At 39.8% G+C, this 24,447-nt stretch overlaps 1 long non-coding RNA gene and 1 other non-coding gene across 3 annotated transcripts in view; both read right to left on the bottom strand.

Moving 5' to 3' along the window:
* Window positions 1-24,447, bottom strand: part of LOC121501443 — a 554,541-nt gene that overhangs the window by 238,210 nt on the left and 291,884 nt on the right. The window lies entirely within an intron of this gene.
* LOC121472451 lies at window positions 2,946-3,053 on the bottom strand. Its single transcript, XR_005982917.1, has one exon. It is a non-coding gene; the product is annotated as a U6 spliceosomal RNA (small nuclear RNA).

Genomic DNA, 24,447 nt, shown 5'->3' with positions numbered 1-24,447 from the left:
CATAAAAGCATCATTATAATTCCTTCTCAGGAAAAACAGTCAGATTCTGTGAGGCAAATAGCAACATAGGGTAAGAGCCCTGGGTTCTTAACTGGATCTTATTTCTCTTTGTCCATTGCTCTTGATCATACCACTTAAACTTAGGCTAACTGTAAATTACAGGGGGCTTGTCAGAGTCCTTCTGTAATGGAAGATCTGCATTAGTACTTACAAAGGAGGTTCTGACTTTCCTCTCTCATCTCAGTCATAACAGAAGTGGCATGGTGCAGTAGACAGCTCTGAAGAAAGAGGCACAGAGAGGTGCGATCAAGTTCTACTGACATCAATTACATGTGTGACCTTTGACAAATAAGTTAATCTATATAGCCTCCGTCTTTTGTGTAAAATGGAAATAATAATACTTGGTCTACCTATTCAAAGGATCTTTGCAAGGACTATATGAAGGCCACATGTAAAGTATAAAGCAATCCAATTATTAATTGTAAACACGACCTTCTTGTGAGATAAAGAGAGATAATTTTCCTCCAGAACACCCTTCATAAAATTATTAAGGGCTGAAGAAATATATTACTTTGTACTTATCTAGAACAATCATGGAATCTCATTTCTTAGGCACTTACATCAACTATATATATCAGTGTTAAATTTTGTCTACCACACCCCTAGACTTTGCTTGGGCATCTCCAATGATGGGCAACACATGGCTCTTGTCAGTAACGTACTAAGTCTGAGAGTTCTCCCTAATTCAGTGCTACAATCTATTTTATTTTGGGACAGATACAACAAGCCCAGTGTCTCTATTTATCAGTCTTTCCTATATTTGAAGACAAGTACATGTCCTTCTCAAGTCTTGTCTTTTTCGTATGAAATATTGCCAATTCTTTCAATAATTCTTTACGAAATTTGATGTCAAGTTGCTAGTATATCTGGGTCAATGTATTCTGAACAATAATTTGATCTGATTAAACTTAATTCAACTCTGTTACAAAATACTGAATGTTTACTATGTGCCAGAGACATGCTAGATTCCAGAGATATAAAGCAGAACAAGGTACAAATGAGTGGCTCCTCCTCTAGCTCAGCCAGTCTTCTTATTGATAGCTATCTATAGTACAACACAGTCAACAGGAATATACTGAACACATACCCATGCCAAAGAGCTTGGCATGGCCTGGGAATTCAGCCTCCACCGAGCTTTCATTTTTGCGGGGGAGTAGAGACAGGTGAAGAGTCATTTGTAATCGAGTTTATTGGGTGAGGGAGGAAAGAGTGTTTTAGAAAGAAGGAAGAGTGTCATGTCCTTGAATTCATAGACCATGTCTATCTTGTTCCCTTGAAATCCCTAGTACCTAGTGCTTAGCACATAGTATGCATTCTGAAATACCCTGAGTAATGTAAGCAAGCAGGCAGGTACAAATTCTTACAGTATGTGGCATAAGACAGAAGTGAGGCGAGGGACCTAAGAAGGGACCTATGGCAGATACCATGAGACCTGCCCACATTCCTTTAGGTCTTAGGCACATAGAATGGAAGCTACTTTGTCTTCAGTGGACTAAGCTTTAATCATCTTCCCTGGCAACTGTCTTGACAAGATACCCCTTAATGGCTGACTTCTCTTCTGCATCTCATTTCCCTACTTCTCTCCCAGTGCTTCCATCATGGTCTCAAATCCTTATTTCTGTGTCTACTTCTGGGGAACCCACTCTGAGACAAGGCCACATAATGCAAGTCCTTATCAGTCATATTAAAGAGTCTAAAGTCTATCAAATGCAATTTTGAAGTGCCATAAGAGCAGTAAAATTAACATATTAAAAAGATTTTGCTCATTCCACTTTCAAGCCTGTTACTTAGCTAATATGAGCTCTGGGTAGAACCTCACGTCCTGCCCCCATACTAAAAACAGGAAAGAGGGTAGAAGCCCACATCTAGGGTCCTCCCCTAGATAACAGTTGCATTCCTAACTGGAAACTGAGCTTCACATACACCCTGAGGGAGGTTTGGGAATAAAAGATATGGATGCTACCCTGACTTTTTGGAAAGTTCTCCCAACTGGATGTCTGGGATATACTTAGTACTCTAGAGGCACTTAGAGCTGGTCCTGGGTCTCCTGAAGAGCCTCATGTACAATGACAGAGACTGATGCTCTGGCCACAGTAACATGCAGGCTACCCTGGACGCTGATGCTCAGGAGGATGGGTCTGTACGCTAATACAGTGACTAAATACAACTGATTGCTCCAGACCTTCCTAATGGGCTGGTCACAATCACAATTCCCAACCTACCAAGTATCTCAGACAGATCCACTGTTCCAGAGCTTTCACTCTGGAGGGTAAACAGATGACCATGGTGGAGGGTAAACGGATGACCATGGACTGCAGATCTCCTAGTCTTACCAACTAGTCCCAAGTACTAGTCCCAGTACTCCCAGCATCCCAGGGAGGTCAGGAGGAGCTCATTCGCAGGGCCTAGAGTACTGCCTTCTACCCAGCCATATGATATACTTCTATCTGATAAAACACTAGCTCTGTAAGAATCCACATAATATTATTTCCAACTTACAACTCCAGCCACTGAATGGACCAACATCAAATGTTCATGTGACCACCACCAGTTCTTAATTTATAATTAATGTCAATGACCCGAGACCTTTTGATTATGACTGCTAATGAAAATGCTATATATTTCTTATATTTCTTTGCCCATTCTTTCTAAAATTAATTTCAGCATGAGAAGGTGTAACATTAAAAATTTTCTACTTTTAACTTATTACACATAAATATATATATCAGAATTCTAATTACTTTTGAGACTGTCACAAAGAGAGACTTTTAAATAAAAACAATTTTATTTTCTCATATCTGTATTTAGTTGTGATCAACTATAAATTGTTCTCTTAAAAGTATGATTCTTTCCTTTCTTTTCTTTCTTTCTGTCTGTCTGTCTTAATTTAGATGGAATGCTTCATAAGTCTGTGTACCATTCTTGTGCAGGGGGCCATGCTAATCTTCTCTGTATTGTTTCAATTTTAGTATGTGTGCTGCCAAAGCGAGCACTGACTGATCACTGGCTTTCATAAGTGCTATATGTAAGAACATTTTTCTTCAGCTTAAAATAAAATATTTAAATATATGTGAATAAATACCTAAATATGCTAGGCACTAGGAAAAAGTTATGCAACACTGGTTGTAGTCATGAGATAAAATTTTCACCAAAAAAAAAGTGACAAATATTTACAATTTGTTTTTTTTTAAAGATTTATTTATTTATTTATGATAGACACACACACACACACACACACACACACACACACACACACAGAGAGAGAGAGAGAGAGAGAAGCAGAGACACAGGCAGAGGGAGAAGCAGGCTCCATGCCGGAAGCCTGACATGGGACTCGATCCCGGGACTCCAGGATCGTGCCCTGGGCCAAAGGCAGGCGCCAAACCGCTGAGCCACCCAGGGATCCTCAATATTTACAATTTGAAAACATACAGCCTTCTGCTCTCTACCCTATAGGGACTGAGGGAAAAACAGTTTTGGGAGCTATATACTGACGTACCAACTCTACATTTGTTAATTCATATGAAAAATTATAAAGAGATAAGCAATGATTGGACTAAGAATACATATAACATTCTTGCATATGGTATCAAAAACTTGGGAAGAACCTAAATATTAGTTAATACAGATTGGTAAAATTAATGTTGGGAGTCTATCAATATTCTTTTCAGCCCTTAAGAATATTATTGATGAATATTTATTGACATTAGGGAAAAATTTATTGTTCATTTCTTAAAAATAGGTCATAAGATGGTATATAAAGTAAGTTTAAATGCTTATAAAATAAAATTATATGTATCTATATACATAAGATGTAATTCTAAGGCTACACACTGAAGAAATAACATGGCTTATCTTTGGGTGGTGGATACTAGGGGTTCTTCTAAAAAATTTTGTCTTCACTTTTCTTATCTTTTTTTTTTTTCCACTTTTTTTTTAACACGAATGAAGGTCACAGTAAAAAAAAAAAAATAGCTGTGGTACAGATTACAAAGGGTCTTTAATGCCCTACAAAGGACCTAAAATTTTATTCTGGATGTAACAAAAATATTCTAGGTTTTTAAAGAAGGGAAGCAAAATGGTCATGAATACGTGGAAGATATCCAACAGCTAATACCAAAGTTTCTCTAACCTGAGAGACTATTTTTTTTTTTTGTATAAAGTTTTAGATAACTATTTCAAAGTGGAAGATAAAGTCCTAAAGATTGGCCTAAAAAAGAATAAGTAAACACTATAGAAACAAAACCACTCTGTATTAGAAATGATCAGGAATGTAAAGGTAAGGGATATCACAGTAGACAGGAGGAATAGTGAGACAAGAAAAGAGAGAAAAAGAGAAATATTAGAGAATATGATAGAAGGCCAAGACTGCATAAAATCATGTTCAGTGAGAAGTTTCCAGTTTTGGGGAGGCTGAAGTAATTTTTAGCACAGAAATATCAAACACTGCATTCTTAGTTGGTTCCAATGCTGCAATAGAAACCTGCTCCATCACCTACACCTTCAGTAGAGTCCAAGTTCATAGAGCTCAGCATGGAGGGGTTTAAGAATAAAGTGTTGGAGCCAAAAAGGCCAGTGGGTGTTATTCAGAGAGACCTGAATCATTGCTCCATTTTTTTATTTCTATGGGAACTTGGGCAAAAGACTTAGGGAGATGCTGTTTTCTGAGTTAACATTTGATAACTGCTCCACAAAAATACTAGCAATTATTACTTATTGACTGCTAACCACGTGCCAAGAAGTATTCTAAGGGACGTTACAGGCATCTCTTCACTTAATCTTCAAGATAACCCTGCAAATCCAGGTATAAACCATTTTATTTATACCCTCAACATGCCTCAGGTGAGAAAACTAAGGCACATTTGAAATGACTTATTTGAGGTCATGGAGCTTGAAAGTGAAGAAGCTGGAATTTAAACCAGTTATTCTAGTTCCAGAGAATGTACTTCCATCCACGCATGTTCTACTGCTCCTCAGAGGCTGTCACAAGGTAGGGAGAACTAAATAAGACGATGTATGCTAAACCCAGCACTGTGACTGCCACAGATAAAGATGCTCAGCAAATTTTATCTTTTTTTTTTCTTGAATTCATTCTGTATTTATAAAACTTGCTCAACGAAAAAGTCAAGGGGTTTCTGTCAAAAGTCTTTAAGCTTGTGTACAGTACTATTTATTATATTTTCCTGACCAGAAAATAAAATAATTCCACAAAACAAGGAAAGAGGAGATTAGATATATCTAATCCCTTCAAATAAACTCTGCTTTCTTTTCTGTTCTGTTTTAGGATTTTATTTAAAATGGAGCCTGTTGAGTTTTAATGAACATATTTCTCTGTAGCCCATTGAGTTCTAATTCATATATTTATCAAAGTAGAGTAATATACCGTAGTTCATTTGCTCCTCAGGGCAAGATCAATAAGACATTTTTCACTTCATTTTGGTGAATGGAGAAACTGAGACTCAGAAAACTCAATGCCTTCATCAAGACTATATGTGTGGCAAGGCAAGGAGTTGTATTAAAAGTTGGGATATCTGGTTCAAGTCCAGGGCATAACTGGCAAGACCAACATTTTTTTTTTTTTTTTTACAACTGTCATGGTCAGCTAAATATATACATATGTAGAGAGAGATATCTATCAATCTACCCAAGAGATGACAAAATACAGTATGCAATAAAAATTTTTCTTCTAGATATGCAGTATATGTGTACAAAAAAATCAGGCAAATTTTCTACATGTAACAATAAATATCAAAATAAAATATTTTTGGACTGTTTTTATCCAGTTACTGGGGGTCCAATTATTGATGTTGTTGCTTTCATTCATTAGGGTAAATAATTAAGAAAGACTGCACTTAGAATTGCCCACATAAAATAATTACTATATATAAAATAACTGAATCTTAAAACAGAAAGAAAACCAAAACCAAAGCTGTATAAATAAAAAAAAAGGCCTAGACAATTAAATTTTACTATAGTAATTTTTTTCTCCTAACCACTAACAGTCCTATTGAGCTGAAATCTGAAAATATTTAGAATTCTTACTTAAACATAGTTAAAAGCATGAACAAATCTCTGTAGCAAATAGACTTTCCTTGTCGGCAGAGTCACTTAATAGCTGACAAATAGTTTCTATTAGGCCCTCTCTTAATTGGTACTTGAACTTTCTGCCTTAAGTTGATTTGGCTTCTGTCATCCTTTCTGTCTTATCAACTGAAATGTCCAACTCCCTTAAAGCTTCCTATACCTTGCACGCGCTTTACGTGTTTATGTTACAGCTTTTGGACATTTCCTCCTGGTTCTTGATTGAGGCATTGGCTGTGTTATTTGTTACAAATAAATTAGCTCTGAAATGCGCATGTACCAAGATATTTAGTTTATTCAGTCTTAAAGTCGACCCAATTTCCTAACACCCAACACACACATTCCACAACCTGACAAACCAACAGAGTATGATACTCACGTATGTAATCATTTTATTATGGCAGATGCTGGTAGTCTTTGAAAGTAGTCTTTGATCAGTTTTGAAAATTAAACATTCATTTTACCCAGGTTGCAATAAAAGTATGGTGACCTGTATTCCTCTGCCTTCCCAAGCATCTCCAGCTGGTAAGTTGCTTAGATTTATGGTTGGGCCCTTAAACTACCTCCAGGATCGTAGAGAGCCATTAAATTACCTCCAGGATTGTTACCCACCACTCTTTGCTTCAGCTAGACTATTGCTTTCCAGCTCAGAGAAACCTGTCCTGCTTTCCATTTCTCTCGTCTGTCCAGCTGAAGGACAGACAGCTTCTGATTTTCCTTGCTAGGGAGGCATCCATCAGCGCATCCAATATCTATCTACACTGCTGCGTGTGCTCAGCTAATTGAGACTTTGCCAACAGTTCACAAGGCACTTGGCCCCCAACTTACAGTTGGGTAATGTAGTGAAATAGCAGGTTAAGTGAGAAGTACATGCTAGAATTATTCAAGACTGGGTACCACACTAGGCGTGACATCAAGCTGGATGCCAAGGAAACTTTAGGCCTCTGGACTATAGCTTTATAGGAACTACCCTGTCCCTCAGAACTGGCCACTTCAGCCAATTTACCTCAGCCTGAAAAAAAAAAAAAAAAAAAAAAAAAAAGCAACAGGCTGTTGATGTTTTTTCTTTGAATCTGTACTGAAGGAAAATGTTTAGCTGATTGGATGACTCTATTGTTAAAAACATACTCAGGGGCAGCCCCGGTGGCGCAGCGGTTTAGTGCCGCCTGCAGCCCGGGGCGTGATCCTGGAGACCCTAGATCAAGCCTGCTTCTCCCTCTGCCTGTGTCTCTGCCTCTCATTCTCTCTCTGTGTCTCTATGAATAAATAAATAAAATCTTTAAAAAAAAAAAAAAACATACTCAGCTTAGTGAAAGAGCATTCTGTTTTAAGTCATTAAAAAAGCCATCACTGGAAAATACAATTACATATACATATATATATGTGTGTGTGTATATATATATATATAGATAGATAGATAAATAGATACCCATATATTATTTACCTATAAATAACTTATGAGGATCCTTCAGTTTTTAAAATAGTTTAATTTTTCTGGTTACAGAAATTCTAATGTTCAAAAAATTACATCAAAATTATAAAAACCTAGGCATTCTCTCTTCAGGTGAATCAACAAAAAAAGCTGTGATATACTCTGCTCTTTAAACATTCAAAACGTTGTAACAACACATTTATTACTCAAGCAGAATCGTGTGACTTTTCCAAAATAGGCCCTTTAATGCTTTATGTATTCGTACGTATTTACCGATTAGTAAATTAAAAATAATAAAAATAACTAAAATGAGTTATGAAGTAACTCTAGTCTATCAAGTAGAAATATATTTGAATGAGTTAAATAATCCAGTGAAACCTGTAGTGAGTCTCCTGTGTGAAGAAGCGTATTTATTTTTTTGCAAGTCTGTTTTATATTCTGTACTCACTAACATTTATAATACATGACTTCCCCATGCAACAATAATTTAATGATACCTTATTCTTCTCTTGAAAAACAAAAGAAATATTATCAGGCAGTATTACAATAAGCTAAACCAATTACCTTCTAAAATGATTTTAATGCAGGCAAAATACAAGAGTCATCATTTTAGCATAGTGAGATTTATTAAGACTGCGATTCAAAGCAGTACACTATGCTTCTTATATGCTACATCGCTTCCCATCGAGTTTCAATTAATATTTTGAAAGTTTGTATTTTTTACCGTGAAATTTCAAAATGTCAAATCCTAGCAGATTTTGTGTAAAGAAACGAATAATATCTTCTAGGCCATTTGGTTGAGGCTGTCATATATACACATTCAAATTCAAGGCGTACACTGCAAATGCGACCATGAACAGTGACAGGCCCACCAAACAGTTTAAAACATTGCTCCCATGTCCATAATTCAGAAGAAGTGAGAAAAAAGTTATAGAAAAACTAATATGAACCTCAGACCTCTTGACAAACCCTGACTCTCAAGTCATTAATATGCTATGCAGAGGCTTGCCAGCATTACACCAGACATTCTTCTAAGGAGATAAGTAGATATCATAAATCAGATACTTCCCCCCACCCCTCAAAGATAAGGATAGGTCCTGCCCTTAAATTCTGCATATAAAGATCCACTGTAATAAAATGATTATTTTCTTTTGTCATTGCCTGGCACATATATTAGCATTAGGTACATTACTTTATCTGAGGAATAAGAGAGAGTTACAGCATACATTTCTTTTCAAGCCACTTTAATCTCTTCCCCTTTAGTGAAGTTAACATCTTCGGTTTTTCCTTGTAATTTTGAGAAGATGTACCTCTTTTTTTCAGAAAAATCTCAAAGAACTAGAAAAAAAGGTCTTTTTAAAACAAACAAACCCAAAAAATATCTTTTAAAAATGACCTTTCTTTCGTATCCAAGTGCTAGAGACAAAATACAACCTAACAGTTTGCTTGAAAATGAAAAATGTAGGCACTCCTGGGCAGCTCAGCAGTTGAGCATCTACCTTCAGCCCAGGGCGTGATCCCGGGGTCCTGGGATCAAGTCCTGCATCGGGCTCCCTGCATGGAGCCTGCGTCTCTTTCTGCCTGTCTCTGCCTTTCTTTGTGTCTCTCATGAATAAATAAATAAAGTCTTAAAAAAAAAAAAAAAGAAAATGAAAAATGTATCAATGTACTACCACACTGAGTGAAGCACAAGGTTATTGGGTTAATGATCATTCAGTAAGAAGACGTTAAGAGATGTTCACAATTTAAAATTTGAGGGATTTATTTATTTATTTATTTATTTATTTATTTATAAAGATTTTTATTTACTTATTCATGAGAGACACACAGAGAGAGGCAGAGACACAGGCAGAGGGAGAAGCAGGCTCCATGCAGGGAACCTGATGCGCAACTCGATCCCAGGACCCCAGGATCACGACCTGAGTGAAAGGCAGATGCTCAACCACTGAGCCACCCAGGCATCCTGATTTATTTTGATTATAAAATTATAAGGTTTTAAATTTTCTTTTTGGCCTACTGCATATTCTCACTACGGTACATGTGTGCTACTTTCTGTATTTTCACAACTATTACTGGGTAGCTTCAACCTGGCTAGAAATCACTGCTCTTGGGATAAATAGTATAGCACCAAATGCAGAAAGGCAGATGCTGTGATATCACTCCCAGAGCTGGAAGGAGATGATGTGAGTCACACACCTGTGGAATACCCTCCCCATCATCACAAAGTTCGTTTTTTTTTTTTTTTTAAAGTGCATTACCTCATGTAATGCCCACAACGATTTTATAAAATAAATACTACCCTTAATCCATTTTCTATGAAGAGCCTGAGAAGTTCATTTACAACTTGTGCAGAGTCACGTACCCATAATTACAAAGTCAGTGTCCTAACATCGCTTGCCTCTTTGTCTTTCCTACTGTATATGGAAAACAAATTGGGAGCTGTCCTACCTGTAAGCAGTAATACACAATAACTAAGATTATAGGTTATGAAGCAGGTTGTCTGAATTCATATTCTGGTTCTGCTACTTAATGGCCAGTAAGTAAATATGTTCCCTCACCTTTATTTAGGCAAAATAGCAGTCCCTACCTCATAGGGTTGTGGCGAAGATGAGATGAGGTAGCATGGGCAAGGTGCTTAAAACACTGTTTGGCATAGTGAATGTCCTCAGCAAACTTGGTGATGACACGTATATTAATTCACCAATTATTTATTAACCTTTCACTATGTGCAAGGTACTTGCAGGTTGGGAAAATGAGTGATGGTCTATGTTCTCAAAGATATTAGATTCTAACAGGGGAACTTGCACATCATTAAATAAATGTCAATAGTGGCAATACAGCTATTGCTAGAAGAGTTTAAAGAATAAAAAGCAGGGGCGCCCGGGTGGCTCAGTCAGTTGAGTGGCTGCCTTTGGCTCAGGTCATGATCCCAGGGTCCTGGGAACGAGCCCCACGTTGGGCTCCCTCTCCCTCTGACTGCCACTCTGCCTGCTTGTGCTTTCTCTCTCTCTGTCAAATAAATACATAAAATCCTAAAACACAAAAAAGAAAAGAAAAAGAAAAAAGAACAGAAAACATATGAGTGTAGATGAGAAGCTGCTTCATGAATGAGGTATGTTTACACATAACCTGGAAGAGTGGCTAGGTTTTGGAGAGGCAGGGGAGAGGTGGCAATTTGTCGACCGGGGTAGATGACCCAGTGGATAATCTTTTTTTATATAAGATTTTATTTATTTATTCATGAGAGAGACAGAGAGAGAGAGAGAGAGGCCAGAGACACAGGCAGAGGGAGAAGCAGGCTCCACGCAGGGAGCCCGATGTGGAACTCGATCCCGGGTCTCCAGGATCACGCCCTGGGCTGAAGGCAGCACTAAACCGCTGGGCCACCGGGACTGCCCAGCAGTGGATAATCTTAAAATCACTTCCAAGGAATCGAAGTTCTTTCATTCTTATAGAGGAGGTGCACTACCTATTCTCTGGACAAATGCACAGACTGCGCTTCTAGTCACAAAAGAAAAGTTTTTCTGCTTAAAGAAGAAAACTGAGGTCAGTGATTTCAATGTTCTAATCTTCTACAAATAGCAGTTTGTATGTGTAAATTTTTCTGAAGCAATAAAATGATGATTTCATTTTTTTTATGAGGGATGTCTTTTGGTCATATTAGACCATTTCCAGGGTGTGTGGTTCCGGGGGGGGGTGTCGGTGGGGGGACTTCCCTGCACACCACCAAGCACTTCTCAGAACCCAGCAGGGTGGTTTCTCAAGGAGAACTCAACTCAGTTCTGAAACTATTCACCCCGGGGCGGGGGGGTGGGGGGTGGGGGGTGGAGATAGCAGCAGCAACCACAGGTTAAGGGCTCAGTCCTGCAAGACAGCTGCTCCAACCTCTGATGCCAGTTGAAAACTCAAGTTGTCACCTGTGCCTCTGGCCAACCTGAGGGTTTCAATGACCTCCTATTGCACATCAGATGCCAAATGCAAGTCCAGGTTCTTACCTGTACTTCTGACTGACTGCTTATAAGTCAGAAGTTCCCATCACCCAGTCCTCCCCAGGGTTTGATTTGCTCATAGCACTCAGAAGAACATTGTACTTACTACATCATCAGTTTGTTTGTTTGTTTTTTCCAAAACTTAGGAACAGCCATATGGAAGAGATGGAAGAGATGCCCAGGGCACAGGGAGAGGGTGTGGAATGTCCATGTTCTCTGGGTATGCTACTCTTTCCAGTATCCATGTGTTCACCAACCCAGAAGCTTTCCAATCCCTGATCCCTGTCCTTTTAGTTTTTATGGAGGCTTCGTCACATAGGCCTGATTTGTTAAGTCAGTGAGCCTTGGTGATTGAACTCCATCTCCAACTCTTCTCCCCTCCCGGGAGGTTTGAGGGGGTAAAGACTGAAAGGTCCAATCTTCTAATCACATGGTTGGTTCAACCAGCAGCCAGTCCTCATTCTTCCATGAGGTCCAAAAGCCACTCCTTAACATAACAGAAGACACCTTAATTACTCTCAACACTTCTTAAATTCCAAGGGTTTTGGGAGCTCTGTGCCAGCAACAGGCACAAAGACCAAATATACAGATACTTCTTACTGGAAATCATAATATCACAGAAAGAAAGAAAACAGCTGCAATTTGAAATTGGTCTGTATCGAATTATGTTAGAGCAGGCCTAGTCTCATCTAGAGAGGAAGAGTTTGAATGTCACGGATCTCTACATCTTATCTCTAGAACGTCATGTCTCTGCCTCTTCTCCTCAACTCCTCTTTTCACTTCAGTTTGGCTTCTAGGTCAGCAATCTAGAGAGGATAATGGATAGACTGTCAGATTTAGTTTGTCTAAAACACGTCATGCTCCACATAAACCAGCCGCTCACTCACCCTGCTATTCCTCACACCCGCCAGATTAGAAATTTATGTGTCATCATCAACATTTTCCACTCACTTGTCCGAAAGATCTGGGCCTTGAGATTAAAATTCCAAAATGTCACTAAGATTGGTAGCTTCAACCTCTATTATTTTCCCACTGGACTGTTACAATTACTTTGCAATTGGTCTGTTTCCTGTCCATTTCCTGTACCATTCATCCTAAATGTTTTGCAAGAAAAAAAAAAAAAAAGGTCTCAAGAATAATAGTTTCTTGGCTGAAACAATTTCAAAGTCTTCCTATTTTCCACAGAATTGGGTTGATACTTAGCTGCTATTTGAGGATTTCTGAAACCACACCCCAGTTTGCCTTGTCTTCCATTCTTGTCCTCGTACCGTCCTTTTTTGGGGACTTCATCTAAAAAAAGAATATGGTGATCCTTCTTTTGAACAGGTGTCCTCTCTCAAATGCCTACCGCCTCAGAGATCTTCTTACTGAAAGTGTACGTGTTCTTGAAAACAAACCTCAGTAACTACACCCCTGAATCTTACCAGGAATCCCTCCTTTCTCTAAAGTTCTTATCACTTTATATTTACCATATGAGACATTCAGCATGCTCTCAATCATGTTATAATCATATATGTAACATTTTCTTTTTTTTTTTTTTAAGATTTTATTTATTCACAAGAGAGAAAGAGAAAGAGGCAGAGACACAGGCAGAGGGAGAAGCAGGCTCCATGCAGGGAGCCTGATGTGGGACTCGATCCCCGGTCTCTAGGAGCAGGCCCTGGGCTGAAGGTGGTGCTAAACCGCTGAACCACCCGGGCTGCCCCATATGTAGCATTTTCAATGAGGAGCCACTGATACTAAAAAAAAAAACAAAAACAAACAAACAAAAAAACACTTCTACAGCACCTAGGTATATCAAATGAATGAACAAATGAATAAATGAATCATGGAGAGAGCGAGCATGAGGAGAAAGACATCAACTTGTCCATTTGCAAAAACCAGACTCCCAAATAGTTTCACTTCCTACCTGCAGGTCTGAACTCAGTCTTCTGATAATTACATACGGAGACTTTTGCTCTGGTGTAGTAGGAGTGGAATGCATAGGCGGGCTTTTGTTAAAACAGAGAAATACAGGAATCGGCATTTTCCAGTGAGAGAATAGTTCTTTGGATAGTGTTGATATTTAATTCATCATCATTAAATTTATGTAGATAAAAATCTTTCCATGTTAAAGTATTTACCTTGGTAGTAGGCTGCGAAGGATGCAAAAAGACAGATGTAAGTAGCTTCCTAAATCTATACAGCTTATAAAGAATGCTTCTTGGGGATCCCTGGGTGGCTCAGCGGTTTAGCACCTGCCTTTGGCCCAGGGCGTGATCCTGGAGACCCGGGATTGAGTCCCGCATCGGGCTCCTGGCATGGAGCCTGCTTCTCCCTCTGCCTGTGTCTCTGCCTCTCTCTCTCTCTCTCTCATAAATAAATAAATAAATCTTTAAAAAATAAGAGCCTCAATGAGAAATTGGGTATTAAAAAAAAATAAAAAAATAAAGAATGCTTCTTGCCAATCTATGGAGAGGCACCTGTAATTATGCCGAGCAGTTAGTTAAGGCTTATGATTAGCATTTAAAGATTCTGTGGACTCTAGTGCTTCCAGCTTCTTCAGTATATAAAATTTCAAAGTCACCCACGAACTTGAACATGCTGCATAAGTTTAAAAGAAAAATCACACAGGAATCATGCCATTCTTGTACTGACAAACACTCACACTGTATGTGACCCGATGCAGCACACCTACTGGAGTCTAAGGTTACTGAAAGGAAGGGATGAAGCTTTAGAATCAGATAATTTCGTTCCATTTTAACTATTTCAGGAGCTGAAAGTATCGCTTGGAATTTAAATCAAAGCCAGCTTTAATGAACTAAACCAACCCTGGATGAAGATGCTTCATTTCACATTAAATCTCCCAGCTGATTATGTATGCATGCTCTTTGCAAAGGTGAAACTTGATTGGCTCACACACTGAAAGCTCTGTTGGAAGTCAGTATTACAGCCACTTATAACTCAGATGAAATGAGGCATTAGTTTGCCTGATAAAATGAACAAGCGCAGTGAAAAGAACACTACCACAAACAATTTTTTGCTAACAAGATTTGGCGATGACTTAGTTATTCATTATACACTCACTGGGTTCAGGACTCAGACTCTCAAAGATAAAGGGAACTGTGCTTTCAAGTCCCAGGGCAAAGGAATCCCTGCCTTTTCCCCCGTGACTACCTGGATCATGACCTACCAGGTTCTGTACGAGTTGGCCCCTGCCTCGCCTCCAAACCTCCCCTGGACCACTCTCGCACTTCCTCACTCTGCCCTGAGCCCCCCTGAGTACAAAGCCCTTTCCCCACTCAGAGCCTCTGTGCTAAGGTCTTCTCATGGGCTCATGCTTATCCCGTAGATTTGCTCCATGCGGTACAGTAACCCCTAGCCACATGAACACTGAGATGTGGCTAGCATGAATTAAGCTGTGCTCTGTTGAATATACACATCGGAGTGCGAAAATTTAGTATATAATAAAAGAATGACTTCATTAATCATTTTTCGTATTGGCTACAAGTCAAAGCGATAATATTTTAGATATTTGGGTTCAATAAAACATATTATTAAAATTAATTTGACCTGTTTCTTTTCATAGTGTGGCTACTAGAAAATTTTAAATTACACATGTGGTTTGCATTTGCAGCTTATGTTATATTTCAAATGAACCATGCTGCTTTCTACATTAATTCAGGCGTCACCACGGAGAGTTAAATTTTGTCAGAAGGCATTTGTTTGTTTATTTTCTCTATTTTATATGCTGCTATATCCAAACCACCATTTATTTCATGTGAGGCATGAAATAAATGTTTGTGGAATGAATGAATGCATTATACATGCGCTAATTAAGAGCTAGGGCTCTAGAATCAAGCTGCCTGAATTTCAACCTCGGTTATGCTATTTATTAACTGTATGAACTGGAACAAGGGCTTATTCTCTCAAGGCGTAGCTGTTAAGATGAATTCTTACATCTAAAGTGTTTAAATCAGTGTCTGATATGTAGTAAGTGCTCAGTAAATATTAGCTGTGGATAAGTATTCTTATTCCATTCTGTAGAGAGAAACATAGGCACAATGATGCTAATCTTCGGTCACTGAGATGGTGAATGGGAGTCATGATTTGACCCTTGAACTGCAAGTCTACTACATGAATGCAAATCAATAGTCAATATAAATAAAAAATCTGAATCAATTTTAAGTTACTTCGATACTGTTAAAGGAAGTTATATGATTCATACTGGCTCACCTAAATGATATTGGACTTTGGCCTCTGATTGAGTAGTACCTATTACCAATGTGACATGTGACAACAATTATTGTACTGGTGATGTTTATGTAGTCTTATTAATAGCGGGCACTATTGTCTATAATAATGCTAAAATATTCAATTAGTTTACCAACTTTGAAAGTAGACACAGCCCATCATCATCCTTATTTTCCAGATAAGGATACTGAGGTCCGGAGAGGTCAAGTACCTTACCAAAGTCACAAAGCTGAGCGCTGAAGGAGGTAAAATCCTAACTCAGCTCGTGTGGCCCCAGAACTATGCTCTCCCCCATTTCTGTGATATCACATTCTCCTCTCACATTTTGTGCTTGTTGGAACAGTAAAAGATGGCTGAGCATTCAGCCTTACAGTTGCCGTGATTAACTCAAAGATAGGAACTGACTTCTGGTATTTATCAGTAACAGTACATTTTCTAAGAATAATTGTTTTTCCGACTCAAGCTGTGGAATGGACCATCTAAAAGTAAATTTTCCTTCTAAAAGACATTTTTGTAATCCATACAAACCTAGGTCATCAAAACCTCTCCTGTCTTGGGGACTGTTTCCCCTGAATTAGGCTTAAAGCAAAGAATAAATTATCCTGCATGTCATATCACATCACATCAGGCCCAATCAAGCTCAGTAAGTGACTATTTGCTTCTGTCTTCAGGAGCTCAGCACAATAGATCCTATGCTGATGACACTTACAATATTTAAATAAAGCCAGACTAGGTTTATGATTGAAGAAGCCATCATCTTTCATTAGAATGAGAAAATAAATTTTCAGTAGTAGGCCACTAACATGTTTGAATGGCTCAATTCATTTTCTAGCAGGTCATGGCCAATATCCACTACAGAGCAGGCTTGTTGAAAACAATCCTCTTAAAGAATCTACTTTGTCTTGATGACAAAGAGGTGCGTTCTTCTCCAGACAAGAAATGGGGGGGGGGGCGGGAATAGCTAAATCCTCTAAATGTTTTTACATTTCAGTGATTTGGTTCTGGGACATTCTATCCTGTGTGAAGGGAAGAAGGAAAACAGCGGATAAGGAAAGGACAGATCGCTATCGGTGAGAACACTTAGGTAGATGGAAGAAGCAACTGAAACCTGGGAGCCCAACAGCCACAGGCGGCTTGAAACAGGGAGGCAGCAGGCAGGAGCCAGAGAGGCCAGGGTCTGCTTCAGCCTTGTCACTCACTACCTCTGTGCATGTGAGCATCTCACAGACCTTTCCCAAGTAATGATTGGTAAAATGAGAGGGTTCTGTTAGATCACAAGATCACTTTCAGTCTTTAGAAGATCTTCCTTACTCTGTACATATGTCAGAGAGCTCCAATGTCTAGAATCTTGTTAGAATGTGCTAGTCACAGGCAGGTGTTCTCCTCCTATAGGACCTGAAGTGGAAGGACATGATGCTCTCTGGTAGATAAAGAAGCAAAATTCACACACTAAGGGTGTGAACAGTCACCAAGGAGTCTGAATTGGGAAAATGGTGTGAACAGAGGACGCAGAGTTACCCTGGAAGATAGATCAGGAAAGGCCACACGGATTTGTATTATTTGCTTATCTATCCAGTTCTGAGTTCTGGGAGTGTGAGTGAAAGGCATCTCCCTCTGTGAAGATTGGCAGGTCAGCCCTGAGAGCTTGAGCCCAAGTGTCCAATCAGATAATACTCACTTGCCTTGTTCTGAGTCTGCACATGGCAGGCATCCTTTGGCCCACAGAGAGAGAAGGCAATGGGAAGACTGACATCAACACCCAACTTCCCCAGGGTTATATGTTTCTTGGAAACAAGGAAATCTGCAATCTGGTGGGCTTCCTATAAGAAATGAATCTCAGGGTGCATATGCACCAATTGGCCAACTCAAGTATTTTAGTCTGCCTAACATTGTACTTTTTGTGATTGTAATTCTAAGCTAATTATTTGACACTGTAGTTGACATATACCCCTCCTCAGTGAGCTTTATTAATGAGTCTGTCTCTGAGAGATGGATCTTTTCTAAGGACTCTGGCAAGATGACATTTAAAACTACATACCCTCAAGTGTCCCAGACTTCGGATTCACTCTTCCTTTCAAAATGCAAATAACAACAGTCCCGGTCTCTACGTTGCCTGATTGGTAGGGAATCCCATCTTTGCCCCCCTCTGAGTACTTCTTAGTTTCTGAGGAACATCTACAAGTCCTAAAACCTGTCCTGGTTATCACTTACCATTCCTGTCAGTGGTTTGTCTCCCTACCCGCAGGTTCCTTTTGCCAGTTGCTTTTTGTGTGTCCTACCCAAGGCTATCATGCTTCTGAGGAAGGTGTTCCTCTATAGCATCACCACAGGCCTGGCACAGGCTTGACAGCAAACCTACTTTACTTTATTAAAGATATGGGCTCATTTATGAAACGGAACAACTCCCCCCCCCCCAAAAAAAAAGACTGAAAAGGAAAGAATTCTTAAAATTGCATGAAAGCATTGTCATGAGATGAAGATAGTGTTATGACTTATTGAAGACCTAGCTTCAGTACCTCAGAATGTGACTGTGTTTGGAAATGAGGTTGTTGCTGATGTAATCAGTTAGCATGAAGCTATGTATGAGGAGACTGGGTCCCTAATCCATTACTACTGGTGTCTTCATAAAAAGTGGAAACTTTGAACAGAGACAAACACACCAGGAGAACGCCATGGGAAGACTGGGGTTGGATGCCCACAGGCCAAGAGAATGACCCGAAGCTGGGCGAGAAGCCTGGAACAGATATCCTCTGGTGCCTCCAGAGGGAACAGGGCCCTGCTGACACTTTGATCTTGGTCTTGTAGCCTACAGAACCGTGAGATACTAACTTCCTCTGGTTTAAACCACTTGGTCTTCAGTACTTTGTTACAGCAGCCCTAGCAAACGCGTACTGGTACTATAGCTCCTTCCAGACTCGGCCTCTCTGTAGGTCCTGCTTCATGTTGGGCCCCAGCCTGCTACTGCACCGAAGAGGACATATCACCTAGAGATAAATCTGTAACTCTCTGTAGCGGGGATGTTGGGCTCTCCTTACCTACTGTCTAGGCCACACAGCCAACCTTCTTGTATCCCCTATGAGAGATTAGAAGAAAAAATATTCTTTCTCTATAGCTGGTATAAGTTCTACTTCACAGCCAAGATCAAAGGGAGTTCTGTTAAGATCTAATTCTGATAATAATGAGAGAAGTTGTCTCAACCCTCATCATTACAAGATAAGGCATGGCTTTATCTGTGTATAACCAAAGAGGCCCCATAGAGCATTCGCCCCAAATAAGAGTTTTCTTCCCCAGGTGGAATTCATCATACCATTTCAGAAAGGAGCTATAGAGTAGTGGCTTGTCTTCTCTCTAGTCATTTGAGTTTCAGGGTGTAAGGTACCTCATGCCCTTGTTTAGCTGTTGTGAGATTGATGAACTCAGTGAGGACACTGTGTGAATTTTTTGGTAGATGTTACCTCTGGAGGCTTGCTGGCTGATTCTTCCATGGGCAGTGAATAGTGTTCACGCTCTACTCACATGCTCTTATCCCTTCAGCACTCACTGTTCTCATACATGCTAAGGGCTGTCAGCAAGCTCTTCCTGGCAGTTTTCTCTGGCCTCAGTAAGCGTAGAACACTCAAAAGCCAAGCTGAATTTCCAGAGCTAATAGCCTTGCGAGGAGTCCTCCACTGGTGCAAAGCGGGATATGGTGTATGAATGTCTGTGATGATCAAGGTTATGGGGTGAACTGTGTCCCCTCAAAAGATACGTTGAAGTCCTAATCTCTGGTACCTGTGAATATGACCTTATTTGGAAATGGGGTCTTTGCAGATCTAACCAGGTGAAAATGAAGTCATACTGGATTAGTGGGCTCTAATCCCATGTAACTGGTATCCTCATAAGAAGAGGAATATTGGGACAGACACAGGTGGGAGACGGCCATGTGGATACAGACTAGAGTTAGGTTACCATAAACCAGAGAATGTGAGAGGCTACCAGATGCTGGAAGAAGAGAAGAATCCTCCCCAAGAGGCTTTGGAGGGAATGTGGTCCCATTAACACCTTGAGGTCAGCCTTATGACCTCTGGAAGGGTGAGAGAATAAATTTCAGTTGTTAGTGGTACTTTGTTAGGGCAGCCCTTGCAAATGGATACAGCCAGTCTGCCTGGGCTATAAATCAAACACTAATCTAGTGTCACTATGAAGGTATTTTGTAGACGTGGTTAACTCTAAGTAAAGGAGATTTCCTTTGATAATATGAGTGAATCTCTTGGGATGCACGGGTGGCCCAGCAGTCGAGCATCTGTCCTTGGCTCAGGTCATGAGATCCCAGGGTCCTGGGATCGAGTCCCACATTGGGCTCCCTGGAGGGAGCCTGCTTTTCCCTTGGCCTGTGTCTCTGCCCCTCTCTGTCTCACTCATTAATAGATAAATTAAACCTTAAAAAAATATATGGGGTGAATCTCACTTAATCAGGTGACCTTAAGAGCAAAAAGTGAAGTTTCCCAGAGAAGAATTTCTGTCTCAAAAATGCAGCATCAACTCTTGTCTTGCCTGAGTTGCCAGCCTGCCAGCCTTCCCTGCCCTACAGGTTTCTGAATTGCCAGTCCCAACAATTCATGAGCCAATTCTGTAAGGTCAACCTCTTTATATATTTATAATCATGTATCTAAATATATGGTATTCCTAACTTGTGTGATCCTGTCTCCTCAAGTGTGGGCGGATCTGACACTTGCTCGTGACTAAGAAAGGGGATGGGACATATGTCATTACATGCCCATAATTACATTACATAAGATTTCAGTATCCATCTTGCTGACAGTGTCCCTCTGTCACTGGCTTTGAGGAAGCAAATGGCCATGACGGAAAAGCCTATCTGAAAGGGACCGAGGGTAACCTCTGACTGACAGCCAAAAAGAAGAAACTGAGGCCCTCCATCTGGCAATCCACAAGGAACTGAGTGCTTCCAACAACCATGGTAGCATAGAAGTGGAGGCTTCCCCAGTCAAACCTCACACGGGACTATAGCCCCAGACCACACTTTGACTACCACTGTTGAGACCGAGAAGCACGTGAGCTAGAAAATCTAGAAGTATTATGGTGACATACTAAAATGGAAAAAGAAAAATGAAATTAGAACTTGGATCATCAGAATCCTGGTTCTAGGACCTTTTTGTTCTACCTCAAATGTATTGCTCTGGTGTTCACAAGAACTCAAATGCTTCATGAAAATTTCTGGGGCCAAGAAAAGGCTCTAACTCTCCTTTGTACAAGAGTTGGCATATAAATGTGGGTGTGAATGTATGCGTGTCATTTGTGTTTTGTATGAATTTAGTTTATACATCTGTTCATCAGTACAAATCCCTATCTCCAATTCAGAGCAACTTAGTAGTAATGAGCATCAAAAGTAATCATTCCATATGAGGAAATAGAGGGTTATTTAGCTATTAGGACTTAGGAAAATTTGCCCAGTTGGCTTCCCACTTCCTGATGGATATTGATTCAATTGGAAAACTGCAAAGATGTGGCTGTTTCACCTCCATTTAAAGTAATTAGAATTAGTGAGAGAATGTCTTATTGTCATACCTATTGCTAGTTTTCACAATTACCATGAACTTCCGGGAAGGGATAAGGGGAAACCCATGTTGACCTCCGGCAGGCCATATTATGGTAGCAACCAACCACTAAGCCCATAGGATACCACTTCCAGTAAGTTTTTCTCACTTATTTTTCCATAAAATTATGATGTGATTCATTATCTTGACATGATCTATAACTACTTTGTTGAAGAAAATGTGTAACATCTGAAGTCGGAAAACTCATTAGTGTTCACAGTAGCATGCCCTGAATTGAAAAGGCAACCTAAAATCCCCAGCATGCTCCCCTCACAGGCGAAACTTCAACATCACGAGATCTGGCAAACAATAGTACTCAATTTTAACAAAATTCCAGGGGGAAAATGGATAACTCCATCCTCAGTAAGTGCCACAGGGGACTCTGAGAAGCTTGCAGACTCCTTCATGCCCTAGTCTGTGCATTTAAAAATCTCCTACATTTTGTTCTAACCATTTATTCAAGCAATTTTACCTAGCTGTGTCTTTATCTTTCTATCAATCTTACCATGATGTTGGTACAAGGTATACAGTCGCCATGGAGTCGGGGTTGGGTGTTAGGCACAGGGAACAGAATGGATTAACATGTTAATATTGTTTGTGTCTTGTATCCAAGTGATGAGATGACAAGTGATTTTTATCTTCTTTTTTGCTTTTTTTCTGAATTTTCTAAAATTATTATATATTATTTGAGTAATTTTAAAGTTATTTAAAGCCAGCTTTGAAACAATGTGAATAGTAAGACGTCAAGTTTGACTTGGTACCCATATATACCATAGATAAGCCAACTGAGTTGCGGTCAATGTCTTTGGTTAGTGGGATTATGATTTTTTTGCTTCTATGCATTTTAAAATTTGTAATCACGGGATCCCTGGGTGGCGCAGCGGTTTAGCGCCTGCCTTTGGCCCAGGGCACGATCCTGGAGACCCGGGATCGAATCCCACGTCGGGCTCCCGGTGCATGGAGCCTGCTTCTCCCTCTGCCTGTGTCTCTGCTTCTCTCTCTCTCTCACTGTGTGCCTATCATAAATAAATAAAAAATTAAAAAAAAAATAAAATTTGTAATCACAATAACACCAATATGTAGACTTTCAAGGGTATCCTCATACTTGGAAATGTTAGAAATCACCATGTAGGTTCTGGTCACTCAAAGTGTAGATCACTGACCAGCAGTGCTGACATCACCTGGGGAGTTTAGAAATTCAGGCTCCATGCCAGAGCTAATTCATTCAGCCTCTGGCTTTTAGTAAGATCTGGGGTGATTTGTATGAACATTAAATTTTCGCAAGTACTTGTGTGGTTAAAAATTCACTACCCAGAGAACTTTTCTCCCCTTCTGTATTATCAAGGCTCTTTAGTGATTCTGATTGGCAAACAGAATGCTGCTATAATTGAAAGTGATTAAAGTCTGATAATGGACATTTGGTCACTTGGGTTTTATACAAGATTTATTCTCTGTGATATTCTGAGAAAAAATATACATATTTCAGAAGATTATACATGACCTTTCAGGAAGATGGAGTAGATGGACGACAGGAACAGGTATGAAGAGATGAAACTTGGGCTATAATTAAGCCTTGGCAGAGATGCAGATATGAGGTGCTCAGGGTTATGAAAGTCACAATGTGGGTGGGGGGCAATTAGAGGTAGATATGTTCTTCCTTAATCACATTAGTTTTGTTTTCCATTAATTATCTGATTATGAAAGGATTTCATAATAGTTTAACCTCTATGTAGCTTCAGATTTTATAAAGAATTTTACAAATTTTATCTTTATCACTACCTAATGGGATAAGCATTTTAATTAGGAGCACTGAGATCCAGAGACATTAACATCTGGGTAAATACTGGAGAGCTGGGATCCCTGGGTGGCGCAGCGGTTTGGCGCCTGCCTTTGGCCCAGGGCGCGATCCTGGAGACCCGGGATCGAATCCCACGTCGGGCTCCCGGTGCATGGAGCCTGCTTCTCCCTCTGCCTGTGTCTCTGCTTCTCTCTCTCTCTCACTGTGTGCCTATCATAAATAAATAAAAAAATTTAAAAAAAAAAATACTGGAGAGCTAATCAGTGATGAGACCATGGGTCAAAGCTTCCTTCTGTACCCACAGCCAAGAATAAACAAGGAAGAACCATTCTTATGACTTCTCCCTCCTTACAGGGTCTCTATCTCTGGCTCTAATCCTATCCACTCAACCACGTGTCCCTCTCACCTACCTAAGCCGGGGTCTGTGTGTGGTGGTAGGCAGAGAGCAAGGAAACATGACACATATCCTCATCAACAAGGAATTCACAATCTGGACAGACTGTCCTTTCCACATTTTATGTTTATTTAATTCAATGTGTCAAATACTCATGTTACCGTCTTATAAACATGACATACCTCACACTGTGCAAGGGCTCATCCTGGGAATCATTTTTCCTTAATCTCTAGCTTAAAAACTTATTTTGTGAAAGGCCCAAGGACTTACCTTATGTATGAATCAGCATGTTTACATTAAATAAGAGAGTCCATTATTATCAGAATACTTGGTCCCTCTTCATTGTGATATCAACACCTATTCACAGGTAACAGGAATAGAATTTCCCACCTAACAACTCTGAACCATTTCAAATGGAAATCCCTCCCGATTGTCTGGGTTCTGAAGGGCTGCACCCCAGAGAGCCGAGAACACATTAGTCTGCAGTGCTGGTCCCGGTGTCCTTGGTCACTGGACACATTAAGATCAATGAAAGGTTTTAGATAAAAAACAAAAACCCCACTGCCTTCAATAATAAATGTTTTCATGAAAATAACACCTTTACTTTTCATGTTAATTATAAAATGTTATCAAAATTTTGCCTTAGAACTGAGTATTCTATGCAGACAGAGGTTTATTCCCCAACCTCCTCTGCGTGTATTTATTCATGTTGGTTGGTGATCTCAGATATGACCTTTATAGGCAGCAAAGCGGAATGGTTACAGCATGGCATCTAGAACTCTATTTCCTGAGCGTGAGTTGAGACTCTGCCAAGTATTGGTGACAGGCTCTCAGGCAAGTTACTTAACCTCACTATGATTCAGCTC

The sequence above is a fragment of the Vulpes lagopus genome, chromosome 11 (genome assembly GCF_018345385.1).
Source record: "Vulpes lagopus strain Blue_001 chromosome 11, ASM1834538v1, whole genome shotgun sequence".
Classification (NCBI taxonomy): Eukaryota; Metazoa; Chordata; class Mammalia; order Carnivora; family Canidae; genus Vulpes; species Vulpes lagopus.
Note: the sequence above shows the minus strand (reverse complement) of the source record. Positions and strands in the feature narration are given on the sequence as shown.